The 14,120-nt window shown below is 37.9% G+C and overlaps 1 long non-coding RNA gene across 1 annotated transcript in view; it reads right to left on the bottom strand.

Moving 5' to 3' along the window:
• Window positions 1-14,120, bottom strand: part of LOC116571082 — a 62,916-nt gene that overhangs the window by 34,359 nt on the left and 14,437 nt on the right. The window contains exon 3 of the long non-coding RNA XR_004277701.1: window positions 6,014-6,277. This is a non-coding gene — a long non-coding RNA (uncharacterized LOC116571082). The remainder of the gene's footprint in view (window positions 1-6,013; window positions 6,278-14,120) is intronic.

Raw genomic sequence — 14,120 nt, 5'->3', positions numbered from 1 at the left:
AAAAAAAGAATGATGTGATGGTGAATGTGGATGGAGTTGCCACTTTAGACCAAGTGCGAAAGGAAGATATCCCTGAATAGGTAACAACTGAGCTGACACCCAATGAAGAATGAAGTCAATCCCACATCCTAGGGTGGTACACTCTAGATATCAGGTGGATAGGAGGACAAATGAAAGAAGGAAGGTATCAAGTGGGAGAAACAGTGTATGCAACGACACGAACATATAAAACAATAAGACATGTTCTGGGAACTATCAGTTGGAATTGAGAGCCAACTATGGAATAGTGAGCCTTGCCTATCAGGCAAAGAAGTTATATGGTTGGTGCTGTGAAGCTCCTGACCCAAGAGTTTCACAGTGGCCCTCTTTCTTGCCTTGTCAACCTGTCCGCTGGTTTTCTGAGATGGATCTAGGCAGGCTGATTAATTCCTCATGCTAATCTTCCCTACTATCATGTATGCTTTCTTCCTTACTATCATGTCACATATATATCTTCAAATTAGTACTTCTGCACTAAGTGTGACTATCTGGCTTCTACAGGTATTTTCTCCATTAGATTGTGAGTTCCTTGAGGTTAGGGACAATACCCATTTAATTCTGCATTCCCAATACCTGAAACAACATTTGGTACATAATATAAGCTCAGCAAATTTTAATGGGAAGTGGATAGATAAATAAATGGGTGGTTGAAAATTCATAAAATTTTTAAATACTTCCAGGACCAAAATCAAGATGTTAGCACTGTAGCATGAACAAATAGCATCTAGATAAGGTGCATAGCAGTTGTTTCTCTGGTATTTTCCTGGGAGTTTCTGGTATTTTTTTAATTCCACAGGTTTAGGATGAATTGCTCAGCTCCACTGAGCCTTGTGATGCTGCCGACATTTAGAGCTTTCTCACTAGTTTTTGACCAATCGCACAGTTGCTTTTCTCTAGCCTGACCACCAGCTCCCTCTAGAGGAAAACCAGGAATTGTATTTAGCTTTAATCATTATGCCTATTTTGATCTTTTACAGAAGCTGATCAGAGTGTGTCTGGCAACAACTTAATGACGGGTTTGACTGCATGTACCATTCTTCAGGAGGGATCATTTTGCAGTCTGTAATACATCAGTGTGGTACATACAGATTACCATTCATCTCTCAGAGTGCCCCTCTCCTGCAGATTATTCAGATACGCAGGAGAGGGAGAGGTAGAGAGGGAGGAGAAAAGCAGAGACAAGGATGGAGGAAGAAAGAGATGGATAGAAGGAAGAGCACAGGACAGAAGAGATTGTATTTCCTTGTCCAGAAGCCATATTTATGTTCACATGTTCATATTTAGAAATGACTGTCCATGACAGTGTTCTATAACCTATATATGGCAAGGTTTCCAGATCACAGGTCTGAGGAATAAACCCACAGCAAATGTAGATATGCCATGTTGGCTACATCTGGAGACACCAGCAAAGATGGCACAGTGAACTTCAGAGAGGTGGCAGCACTTGAAGAAGTGGACAATAGTTCCTAAAGTTCAGATTCCAAATTAGTCTTGAGAAATGGCTATCTTTCCCTCTGATAGGAACTGGATGGAAGAAGTCAAGATAGGAAGAAAATACACTCTCAGGAGAGAGATAATTAGGTACCCAACTATTTGTGGAATATCAGTTGGAGGTTGAAAGTAAGGAAAGATTTGGTGTGCGACCCTGAGCAGTATTTAACAAAACTGTCTTTGTGTTTCCGCCCAGCCTCCAGGAACTGATGCTGGGTTCCCAGGGATATAAGAGGCTGAATAACATGGAAAAATGGTATAAAACATGCAAATTAGAAAGATGAGAGGTCAAAGCCATTCTGCTTGTAGCTTAATAGCTTGGTTTAACATGGGAGAAAAGGAGTATCTGCTTCATCCGGTAAAAGACAATGTGAAGTTAAGAGAGACATGTAGGCGATGGTCAATAAAAGTTCATTTTCTTCTCATCACCCTCTAGAGGCTGGAGTAAACCCCAACCCCCCCCCCACACACACACACCCCACCTCAGGAACAAGACCCTGAAATGAGCAACTACTGCATCTTTGGCCTCACAGACACAAACCTGACCAGTGGTGACCTCTTCTTGATTGCTTTTCTGAAATACAACTTATTTTGGCCAACTGATTATATTAATGAAAGAAATAATGAAAACGTGAATTTGTGAATTTCTGTCTGTTCAAATCTGTACTTGATACTCTAAGACATCTTATTCATTTCATCCTCAGCATATCTCCAGAGAGGAATTCTTATCTCCTGTTATAGACGAGGAAACTGATGCTTGTAGAAATAAGTAGCTTGCTTAGGATCATAACCTGGGAACTACAGAGTTGATATTTAAACCCAGATGATACGATTTTAAGTCCATTTTCTTTTCTGATACAATAAAGCCTCAAGTTACAGCTTATTTCCCTCAGTCACAGCACCAATCCTACTTGTTAAAATAGAAAGTAGTTTGCAAGAGATGTAAGGCACTATTGGATAGGTAAACTGAGACCCATTCCCAAAAGACCAACCTACTCACTGTCTCAGATTCTTAGAAGCCAGGAATGGCCAGATGCCTGAGTTTTAGCCAAATAATTTGGGTAAGCTGAAGTTAGCTAGATAGAGTATCTGGAAAGTTTTGCTGTAGGATAAAAGAAGCATACATCTCTAGCACTACACCTGCCCTTCTACTTTCTACATGAATATAGGCTTGATGTCTGGAGCAGCAGCAACCATCCTGTGATGATCAGGAAAAGGTAAAGAAAATCACAGAGATGCTGCCCCTGACATCAAGCTGCACGAACAAGAGTAGCCAACTACATTCTGACTCCTTGATGGGTGAGAAAAACAAAGTATTTTTTTAAACACTATTAGACCTTATTCTTGTAATTACAGGTAAAAAACAAAAACAACCAATGGATGCAGAAGAATATCTAAAACACTGTCTCTAAAGTATCCAGATTAGTGAGATAAGAGAAAAACAACTTTAATTTTATAATAATAAATATCTATCCTTACATGAAAAGCACATTTTCAAGGTTACAATTTCCTGCTCTGGGGAAAAAAAAAAAAATCAAACATCATCCATGTTTAAGTGATCCTAAACTCTGAATGGTATGAAGGACAAAAGAAAATGTTATGAAAATGGAATTGAGACAATAAAGACAGTTACTCTGATTTTTCTGAACAGCATCTAACACATAGTTGATGCTCAATACGGCTGAGTGCTTAAAATTATGTATCTTATTAGCAACCCATCTCAGTACTATCATTTGGGAAAGTTCTTTCTCTCACAAATCAATATTATGAAGAATCAGGCAGCAGGTGGAGGATGTAAAAATGAATCATTTTTCAATAACTTCTTTCAGTATGGAAGGCTTCAAATGTCTAGACATATTTTGCTATTGAATCCCACACTGATATTTAAGGGGTTGTTTCTCCCCATCGCATACAAAATTACCCTAATTAAAGCAAAGCATTTTGGTCACACACTGTCTCTCCTGAGCAGAGAGTGAAGTCCGTCTGGGCTCCTTCCTAGAGCTCCAGCCAGGACAGCCAACACCCGCCTCAGTCATCAGGGATGGGCTGAGCAATAAGATGCTTTCTCTCCAGTTTGATGACAGACATAGTAAGTTCTTTTATTCTTGGCACTGAGTGGAAAGTTGTCAATTTCTCACATGGCATTTCATTAAAGGTTTAATTTATTACTTAGTAATAAAAATGCAGAGGCTAACAGGTAACAAAGCTTTGACTTAAAAATTAATATTTAGGGGAGACAAGAATTTGAAAGCACTTTCATGTTCTCCTGGTTTCCTGATCACTCGCAGATTATCAGGTGTCCCTGATTTGCAGACTTACATTCATGTCTTGTGTGAGAAATTTTCAGAAAGATAAACCCAGCAGGAGAAGAAAACTCAGATGCATAATCATAACAAGGACACACCCGGATCTGAGAGGAGAAAAGGGAACAAAGAAAGAACAAAGGGCACCAGAAGACCAAGTGGCCTGAATGGGGACAATCACCTGGGTAGGACCAATAATACTCGCTCAGGATCAAATGAGTTCTGAAAATTATTTTAAAGTGTTTGATAGAGTTCATGAGAATATTGCCCAATATGCAAGCTGATTATTCTGATATGTGCCAGAAGATAATATTCACCAACAAAAAGGGAGGAATTCGACCTTAAAATTTCTAACAGGTCATAACATCGCTATTTGCACATCTGCTCCTGGTATCACGACGCTGCTCTCCAACTTACTTCATTTAACTTCCTCTTGGTCCATACTTGCAATTACTACAAATAACAATAGAACATTACTCTGGGTTGTTTGTAGGTGAACGGGCAGTCTTACCTTTCCCATGTTACCTCATGGAATTAGGCAATTAGATACTCTGATTTGCCCAAACAGTAATCCACGGCTCACCTACTCCTTCCCCAACCAAATCACTGCTTACTCTCTTTGGAGACAGTATTATTTTAAGGACTCTGTTGGCCAACATAGTGGCATCTTCTTGTGCAACCGCATTTCAATCTGCATTAGTCCATACTGGAATAATGGGAAGTGTTCAGGACTCAGTATCAGTATCACGGATCTAAATCCTAGCTCTGAAATTACCAGGTGTTTGAGTACTGGGAAAGTACTTCACCTCCTGGAACTTCAGACTCCCTTTTAAAACTGAGGTCTTGAGGGGCGCCTGGGTAGCTCAGTGGGTTAAAGCCTCTGCCTTCGGCTCAGGTCTTGGGATGGAGCCCCACATTGGGCTCTCGGCTCGGCAGGGAGACTGTTTCCTCCTCTCTCTCTGCCTGCCTTTCTGCCTACTTGTGATCTCTGTCTGTCAAATAAATAAATAACACCTTTAAAACTGAGGTCTTGATACCTAACTCACAGAACTGCTGAAAGTCTGAATGGGATGGTTGGTGGGAAAGCGTCTGGCTGATAGTGGGGTCCAAAATAACCTTTCTCTGGATCTGAACTATTTACGGAAAGCAAAAAACAGGAACCCAGTAACTTCCTGGCACCCAGGGACTTAAGTGTGCCATGTATGAGAATATAGATTATTTTATGTTTATATATGTACTGCTACCAAAAAAAAAATACATCCACCTCACATATTGCACACATCTACCTAATAGCACTGGAATGACTGACAGATAGCAGTGACCTTCTCCCAGGAAATCACAGATTTTCAAAACAAGCACTTTTTAAAATTACATAAGTATGCAGTATGAATCAGAAAAGCATGAGGCTATGTTTGCTTGTTTGATCAACATTTCATTTCCTGTAGTTTCCATCTTTTTACTGCTGGCCTGCTATCTCCCTCAATAGGAGAAGGCTACTGGGATGTTTGTTATAATCGTCTGGTTAAGGTTCTTTGGCAGATCACATGTTTTACTTAATTAAATAATGTCCCAATTAATTGATTTGTTTGTAGACATTCTTAATTTAGTAAACGCTGAGCAGAATGCTAAAAATACCATTATATTTCTGACAGAGGCACCACTAAAGTCTGATAATTGATAGCTTTGCTGTTTTTTCTGATGGCCTGAAAAGCTTTTAAAGCTAAATTCTGTAATCATGTTCATCTTTGGAAATTAGTTTTGTGAAACCACACATTTAGTTCTTGCTGAGAAATCTCATTTTAGTCATTTTAACATAATTTATAATGCATAAACTAAATTAGCTTTTGTAGCTAAGCCAGCACATTTTTCTTTAATTTTTATCTCATCCTAATATATTTTTGACCTTGAAAACTGTAATGTCTGTTGGATATTGAAGCCTCTGAACAAAGAAAATCATTTCCATTCCATCACTATGGTTACACTTTCTTCGCTCTCCAGCACTGAACAGCGCTGAAAGTGTTGAATCTGGATTCCTCAGGAGGGCAAGGGGAACTTCACGTAATATCATTTAGTCCTGATTAAATAAACACATATACATAATGGAACCCAGGAAAGTAGCAAATTGCTTCACTCTGTTTACACTGCATACCATATGACTAATGGTAAGGGCAATGTATCACCTGGTGTTAGTCGTTAGTCGCTTCAGGCTCTGTTGTGTGTGGTTTCTCCCCAGGCAGTCATACATACATATTCGTCTCAGAAAACACAGTCAAAATGCCAAGCAGCTCCTAACACCTTCAGTCCTCCTGAAGTCAAAGTGGTTTCACCCCTTCCGAACAACAGAGAACTTCGAGTGTGACTCATACTGTTTCCTGTCCACCAGAGACGCATTTCCAATGTGCTGGCGGCATGTCTCTCACCATCCTAAAATGGCTTTGGCTGCCCTACAAAAGCAAGAGAAGGAAATGGTCATTCAAACAAATGCTTTCTGGCTGCCTGGGACAGAAAGAAAAAAAAAATACTCTTTTTATGGAGGGCACCATTTGGTAAAACGTTGCTTGAATTTCTTTTATTACAAGGCTGGTTCATCATGTTAACAACAATAGGTTTTGTTTTTTCTTCTTAGGAGTTGATGGATCAAAGGCGTCTTGCAGAGAACTGTTGGCAATAGTCAGTATCTTCAAGTGGCCATAAGGGCTCAGAGAGTATATCCAATCACTGTTGTGGCAAATTAAATCCATATAAGCTGAAACAGAATATCTCCTTCCTAAAATTCATATGTGAACAGATTTCCGGCTACCTTGATTGGGTAGTGCAAAGGCAATGCAGAGCTTATTCATTTCAGCAGCAAATGATTTTTTAGAAGTGGGGTAAGGGACACTTGGCGATATGCTAGAGCTCAGGTAGAAATGGAATCTGCATCTGTAATAGCTTCTGGGTACAGGGACCACCGTAATCACCTGTGGCCCAGCACAGGGCTTGCCCATACTGAACATGCAGTAGAATTTAGCAGCATGGAAGGATGGGTAGATGGAGGACTGGTTCACTGTTTTATAAGGTCTAAAGATTCTTTGATGACAGGACATAGCAACTGGACCCTTACTTGCACTAACTATAAGCATAATTACTAAATAATTTTTTGGAAGTCTCTTAGCAGGGTTATCAAGTTTTCATAACTTAGTTTTGGTGTGTAAAAGACCCAAAAAGTTTAAAAAGGAGGCTCACAAACACTTTGCCTGTTTTAATAGCCTCAAATGTTTTCCTATAAGGTGCCAGGGTCGATTCTGTACATGGGCTGGAACGTGTATATTTTTAAAGCAAATGTAGCGGGGACTGTCCAAGTTCAGGAGGGACTGCCATCACATAGCATGCTGTGTCAGAGGCAGAAATCACAAGCCAGCCGTGGCAAGCAGAATAATAATCCTCCAGAGATGTCCCCACCCTAATTCCCAGTATGTTATGTTACATCACAAGGGAAATTAAGGTCACAGCTGGAATGAAGATTGCTCATCAAACTGACTTGAAAATAGATGATCCAGGTGGGCCCAATGTAATCACAAGGATTCTTAAAAGCAGTCAAAGGAGACAGAAGGGTAAGTTAAAGAGATGGGAGGCGAGAAGGGCTCCACCTACCATTGCCCACTTGGAAGAAGGAGGCAGAAGGGGCCAAGACCTAAGGAGTGTGAGCAGTCTGTAGATGCTGAAAAGGCAAGGGAATGAGTTCTTCCCTCCAGCCTTCAGAAAGGAGCGGTGCCCTGCAGACGCCTTGATTTTAGCCCTGTGAGACTCATGCTAGACTTCTGACCTACAGAACTACAAGATAATACGCTGGTGGGTTTTGAAGCCACTACATCTGTGATAGGCTTTTTGTTTTGTTTTGTTTTAATAGCAGCAAATGTAAAACGAATAACCAAATTCCCAAAGCATAAAATAATTGCCTCTTTTCTTCCAGATTTTCTTCACCCAAAGTTTTGTTTATAGATCAACCAAACCCTCAATGATTTGTCCAGGTTCAGGTGATTTTTGCTTCTGTTGAAATATTTGCATGTTTCATATATGATTCAGGACACCCTCATTCTGAAAGCATTTTGTTCATGTACCATCCTTCATTCAAAACTATCAACTCTCTTTGACTGTTATATTTAAAAATAAAATCTAAACCGATTTTGATTTTGTAGAAGGGGACAGTGGAAGAGAGGCAGCTTGCCCCTCAGACCACAGTAAATATTTTGAGGCCTTCAAATGCCAGATAATATCCAAGGAAGAGGGCCACACATTCTGCTATCAAAGTAGTCATTATATTACTTTCCTCCTTCCTATTCATTCTTGTATACGCGAAAGAATACACCTCACACTGATCCTCTCAGATGTGGAAGACACCAGAATTTACACCATGGTTTTTTTTTTTGTTTTTTTTTTTAAGATTTTATTGATTTATTTGACAGACAGAGATCACAAGTAAGCAGAGAGGCAGGCAGAGAGAGAGGAGAAAGCAGGCTCCCCGCTGAGCAGAGAGCCCAATGCGGGGCTCGATCCCAGGACTCTGGGATCATGACCTGAGCCGAAGGCAGAGGCTTTAACCCACTGAGCCACCCAGGTGCCCCTACAGCACGTTTTGAAGGGAACCCACTCAACAGTGAAGCCATGTGGTCTCAAGGTCAGTGTTAAAGAGTTTGACGGGACATGACTGAGGCTAGAAAAATGCAAGGTGGCTGAGTTGTAGCATGGATCCTTCACGGGCAGGCATTATTCTAAGCTGCTTATCACAGTTTATGGGTAAATATCAAGAGGTGCATAATCTAGACAGCAGATCATTAAGTGGACAGTGAGATCAAAGCAAATGTCAATCCCAGCTTCGCTGCCCAGTACCAGTGGGCCGTTTTCAGGTAACCTCCCTCTGGTTTTTTACGACCTCTCCCTGTTTTCTTGCAACCTTCCTCTGTTTCAACAGCTCAATCAAAACGCTTCTGTATCTTGCAGGGACACTCTATTCCCTTTACTTCCCATTTGTTTCCCTTAATGGAGTTTTGATTTTTTGATCTATCTCTTCTGCTTTTTTCCTTTCTAAGTTCAGAAAGCTTGGGTATCTGATTTCCCTCTCCTTTTTCTCTCTTATCTTTTCAATCTGGTTTTTAAATGTCACTTTTAGTCCATTTTTATACTGGGCTTGTTTTATGTCCCCTTCTCTTGAGAGTAAAGTTCTTTAAAAATTCACTTTGTAACTGTTGTTTACATTTGTTGTTGTTGTTTTTAATAACAAAACTTTGTATCTCAGCAGAAGTAGTGATAATAAAACCTCCAGAGGCAAATTTGCTCCCTTTTTCAGCATCTTTTCATCGAATGCTACCTCACTTTATGATAAACTTCAGGGAGGAAAGATAAGATGATGAATAAGGCCATTATTATCCTCAAGAAATTCACCCACCAGTAAAGAAGAAAACAACTCTATTACAGAAAATAACTCAAGGAATGTGATGACTGACTCCCGAAGGACGTGACAGACAGCACTGTAGGATGCCCTCCTTTCTTACCATCATTCCTGAACACTCACAAAAGTACGTCTAAACCCCAACCCCTCAACCCAAGCAAGAGAAAGCTAACTAAGCAGGCATCCATCCCACTAAGCTTCAAATACTTCCTTTAAACTGTTAAGGACAGTTTCCTTTGATGGCTACGATACAGTTTTTGCATTGTCTTATTGGTGCCCATTTGGATTCCTTCAGTTCGGGCATTAATAGAGCAGCAATGAATATGTGTATAAAAGTCTTTTGTGGACATGTGTTTTCATTTGTCTTGATTAAATACTTAGAAGTGGAATTATTTGGTTATAAGGTCAAAGCATGTTTCAATTTAAAAGAAATGGCCAGTTTCCAAATCAGTTGTACCATTTCATACTCCTGCCAGCAACAGAAGAGAATTCTAATTGCGTAACATCGTAGCCAACATTTAGTGTTGTCAGGCTTTTTAAATTTAAGCCATTTCAGAAGTATAATGATATTTTCATACAAATTTGCATTCCCCTGATGACTAATAATGTGTAATTTTTCACATGTTTATTGGCCATTTATGTATTTTCCTCATGTTAAAAATCACACTGATTTTATAACTTTTGTCTATTTCTAAACTCTCTATTCTGTTTCATAAACCTTAAAGATCCAGGGGGCGCCTGGGTAGCTCAGCCCTTGGGCCTCTGCCTTTGGCTCAGGTCATGATCCCCAGACAATGGGGTCAAGTCCCACACAGGGCTCCCTGCTCTGTGGGAAGCCTGTTTGACCCTCTCCCACTCCCCCTGCTTGTGTTCCTTCTCTTGCTGTGTGTCTCTGTCAAATAAATAAAAAAAATCTTTAAAAAAAAAAGAAATAAAAATATATATAAACATTAAAGATCTATTGTTAGCTACCATCACACTTTCTTCATTAGTTTAACTTCATGATGGGTTCTGAAATCAGGTAGTTTATACCTTTTAACTTGTTTCTCCTCTTTAAGATCCTTCCTTCCCCTCCACCCTCCCTCCCTTCCTTTCTTTCTTTCCTTTTCTAGGTCCTTTGTATTTCCAAATAATCTTAGAATCAGCTTGCCAATTTTTAGAAGAAAAAAAGCGTTGGGATTATGAGATTACACTGAAAATCTCTAGGAAGAATTTAGGGAATTTTACATCTTATATTAAATTTACATAGGGAATTTTACATCTTATATTAAATTTACATTAACATACTTAATCTTCCAATCCATGCATATAGTTTATTTATTCCCTTATGTAGATCTTCAGTTTTGCTCAGTAACTTTTTTAGTTTTCAGGGAGAAGTTCTTGCACATACTTACATCTAGTAACTTAATATTTTGATGCTGTTGCCAGCAGTGAGTTTTTAAATTTAATCTTCATATCATGTATTGCTATTACATATAATGCAATTAATTTCTCTGTATCAATCCTCTATTCTGTGGCTACGTTAAAGTCTAATGTCGGTTCTAGGATCTTTTTTGATAAATCCCCCCAAATTTTCTATGTATACATTTATATTGTCATTGTTCCTTTTATATGTTTTTTAACTTTTGCTTTATTACACTAGCCATTACTTTGAGCACAAGGTTTAACAGAAGTAATAGGAGTAACCTTTTTTGTCTTGATCCAAAATCAAAGGGAAAACAATCAGTCCTTCACCATTAAATATGTTAGACTGAGAGACCCTCTACTATTCCTACTTTGCTGAAAGTTTTTATCACAAATGGGTGTTGAATTTTGTTTTTTCCTGCATTTTAGATAATCACATAATATTTCTTCTTTAATCTGTTAATATATTGCTTTGATTTCATTAATTTTATTAAATTGATTTAAATCACTGATTTAAAAATGTTGAAACAACCTTGCATTCTTTGTGAGATAAATCCACTTTGTCATATATGCTATCCAACTATATATATCCAGATTTGATTTCTACTGTTTTGTCAAAATTTCTGCATACACACACACACACACACACACACACACACACACACACATACATATATTAATGAATGATACTGGACTGTGACATTAAAGCTATGAGTACAGTACCTTATAAAGTTGAGTAGCATTTCTAATTCCTTTTTCTGAACAAGTTTTTGTAGAACTGGAAATATTTCTTTTTTAAATGCAAGTTAAAGTTTTCCCGTTAAATAACTTGCATCTGGAATACAGGAAGGTTTTAAATTATATATTTAACTTACTTAAATTCAACACAGTTGAACTGTTATTATTTTCTCATTTCATGGCATAAATACAGTATTTCCTTACTAATTTTTAATGTCCACAGCATCTGTAGTGATGGCCCCTTCTACATTTCTGATATTGATAATTTCCAATTTCTATTTTCTTTTAAAATTTTTATCAGTGCAGGAGGAGTGGTTCAACCGGTTAAGCATCCAACTCTTGATTTCAGCTCAGGTCATGATCTCAGGGTCAAAGGATCGAGCCTGGTTTCAGGTTCCACACTCAGTAGGGAATTCACTTGAAATTTTGTCCCTTCCCTCTCCCTCTGCCCCTCCCACAGCTCTCTCTCTTTAAAATAAGAAAATAAACAAGAAAATAAACATTCTAAAACAAATAAACAAAAAAAATGAATACAATTTTTATTACTAGCCAGGAGGCAACTGTTCTCAACTAGGATTCCACAAAAGAATTAAGCCCTAATGCTCTAAAACTGTTATATAAAAAGAAATACTTTTTTCTATTTATCTAAAATAGAATTGGCTATGCAACTTACTTAGAAGAAAACAGAAAACGGTCCAATAATATTCTTTAAGTCTAATTCTCTTGCAGAATCCCAGATGAGAAAAATAAATTCTCAATTTTAGTCTTTTCTGATAATCAATTTTTTGTTTCACTGATTTTTCTATTATCTGCTCATCTTCTGTTTCATTAATTTCTATTATTTTCTTTCTTCTGTGCATTTTGGGTATAGTTTCCTTTGCTTTTTTCTAACTAAGGTGCAAATACACATGGCTGATTTAAAAGCATTTTTCTGGGGCACCTGGATGGCCCGTCAGTTAAGCATCTGCCTTCAGTTTGGGTCATGATCCCCAGGATCACTGCTCAGCAGGGAGTCTGCTTTTCCCCTCTCCCTCTTCTGCTTCCCCTGCTTGTGCTCTCTCTCTAATAAATAAAATCTTAGAAAACAAAAACAAAAACAAAGACAAACCACTTTTCCCTTTAATATAAGATCTGCCATCATAACTTTCCACCTGAACGTCTTACCTGCACCTCACAAACTTTGATACTTTGTTTTTATTACCATTTAGTGAAGTATTTCTTAATTACCTTTGTAATTCTTTTTATTTGGTCAATATATTATTTAGAAGTGTTTCTTATTCCAAATATTTAAGAACTGTGTATTTTGTTACTGATGTCTAACTTAATTCTTTATGGGCAGAAAATACACTCTATAAGATTTCAATAATGTTAAATTTATAAAAACACTTAGATTGTCCAGCAAATAGTCTCCTTTGATAAATATTCCATGTACCCTTGAAAAGAAAGTGTCCTACAATTGTTCAACAGTGTGCTATAATTATCTATTAGGTCAAGTTGGCTGATAGCAGTGTTTAAATCTTTATCTTTATAGCTTTCAGTCTATTTGTCAAATCAATTACTGAGAGCAGAAGTGTTAAAATGTCCAACTCTGATAATGGATATGTCTATTTTTGCCTTCAGTCCTATCACTTTTTGATTTATATGTTTTGAGGCTCTGTTATAGATGCACTCACATTTAAGACTGTTTTGTCTTCTTAATGAATAAGAATTCATTATTTATATCCTTATTAAATCTTCCTCTTTATCTCTGGTAATACTCTTTTCCTTGAACTCTAAGTTGCCTATCCTTGACACAATTACTGCATCTTCACTATGGTCAATGATTTTTTTCCCCCTCTTTTAACCCATCTACGCCTTCATGTTTAAAATGCATCTCACATAATTTATTAGAATAGCTGAAATAACAAAAATAGTGACAACATTAAATGCTGGCAAAGATGCAGAAAAACTGGATCACTCATACATTGTTAGTGAGATTATACAATGATAAAGCTACCCTGGAAAAGAATTTGACTGTTTCTTATAAAACTAAACATGAAACTCCCATAGAACCCAGCAGTTGTACTGTTGGGCATTTTTCCCAGAGAAATGAAAACTTATGTCCATACAAAAAACCCTGTACACAAATGTTCACAGAAGACTTATTTGTAATAGTCAAAATGGAGAGATAATCCAGAGGTCCTTCAGCAGATGAACAGTGAAATAAACAATGACACATCCACATCATGGAATACTACTCAGTAATAAAAGGAACAAACGGTCAATACATGCAACAGCTTGAATGATTCTCCAGGGAATTAGGTGAATTGAGTGAGAAAGGCCAATCCCCAAAGACTGATGATTGCATAATTTCACTTATTACATTCTTGCAATGACAAATCATAGGGAATAGATTAGTGGTTGCTATGGGTCAGGGACTGGAGCCTGGGAGGTGGGTGTGGCCAAGAAAAAGAGCAACAAGTCTGCTAATTTCAAGCTCTGTGTTATTTCTGGCTTTGTTGCTATTGACTCACTTTTCTCCTGGTTAAGTGCCACATTTTCCTACTCCCTCACATGTCTTCAAACACATTATATATACTCAATTGTGGATTCAATGCTGTTATATAAGTCTCAATTTTAAGACTAATTAATTTTGTTTTGCTCTGGCAGGCACTTAATTTATTGAGAGATCAGCTTTATCTTATCAAGGCTTGGTTTTAAGCTTTTTTATGATGATT

The sequence above is a fragment of the Mustela erminea genome, chromosome 12 (assembly GCF_009829155.1).
Source record: "Mustela erminea isolate mMusErm1 chromosome 12, mMusErm1.Pri, whole genome shotgun sequence".
NCBI lineage: Eukaryota > Metazoa > Chordata > Mammalia > Carnivora > Mustelidae > Mustela > Mustela erminea.
This window is presented reverse-complemented; position numbering and strand designations above follow the sequence as displayed.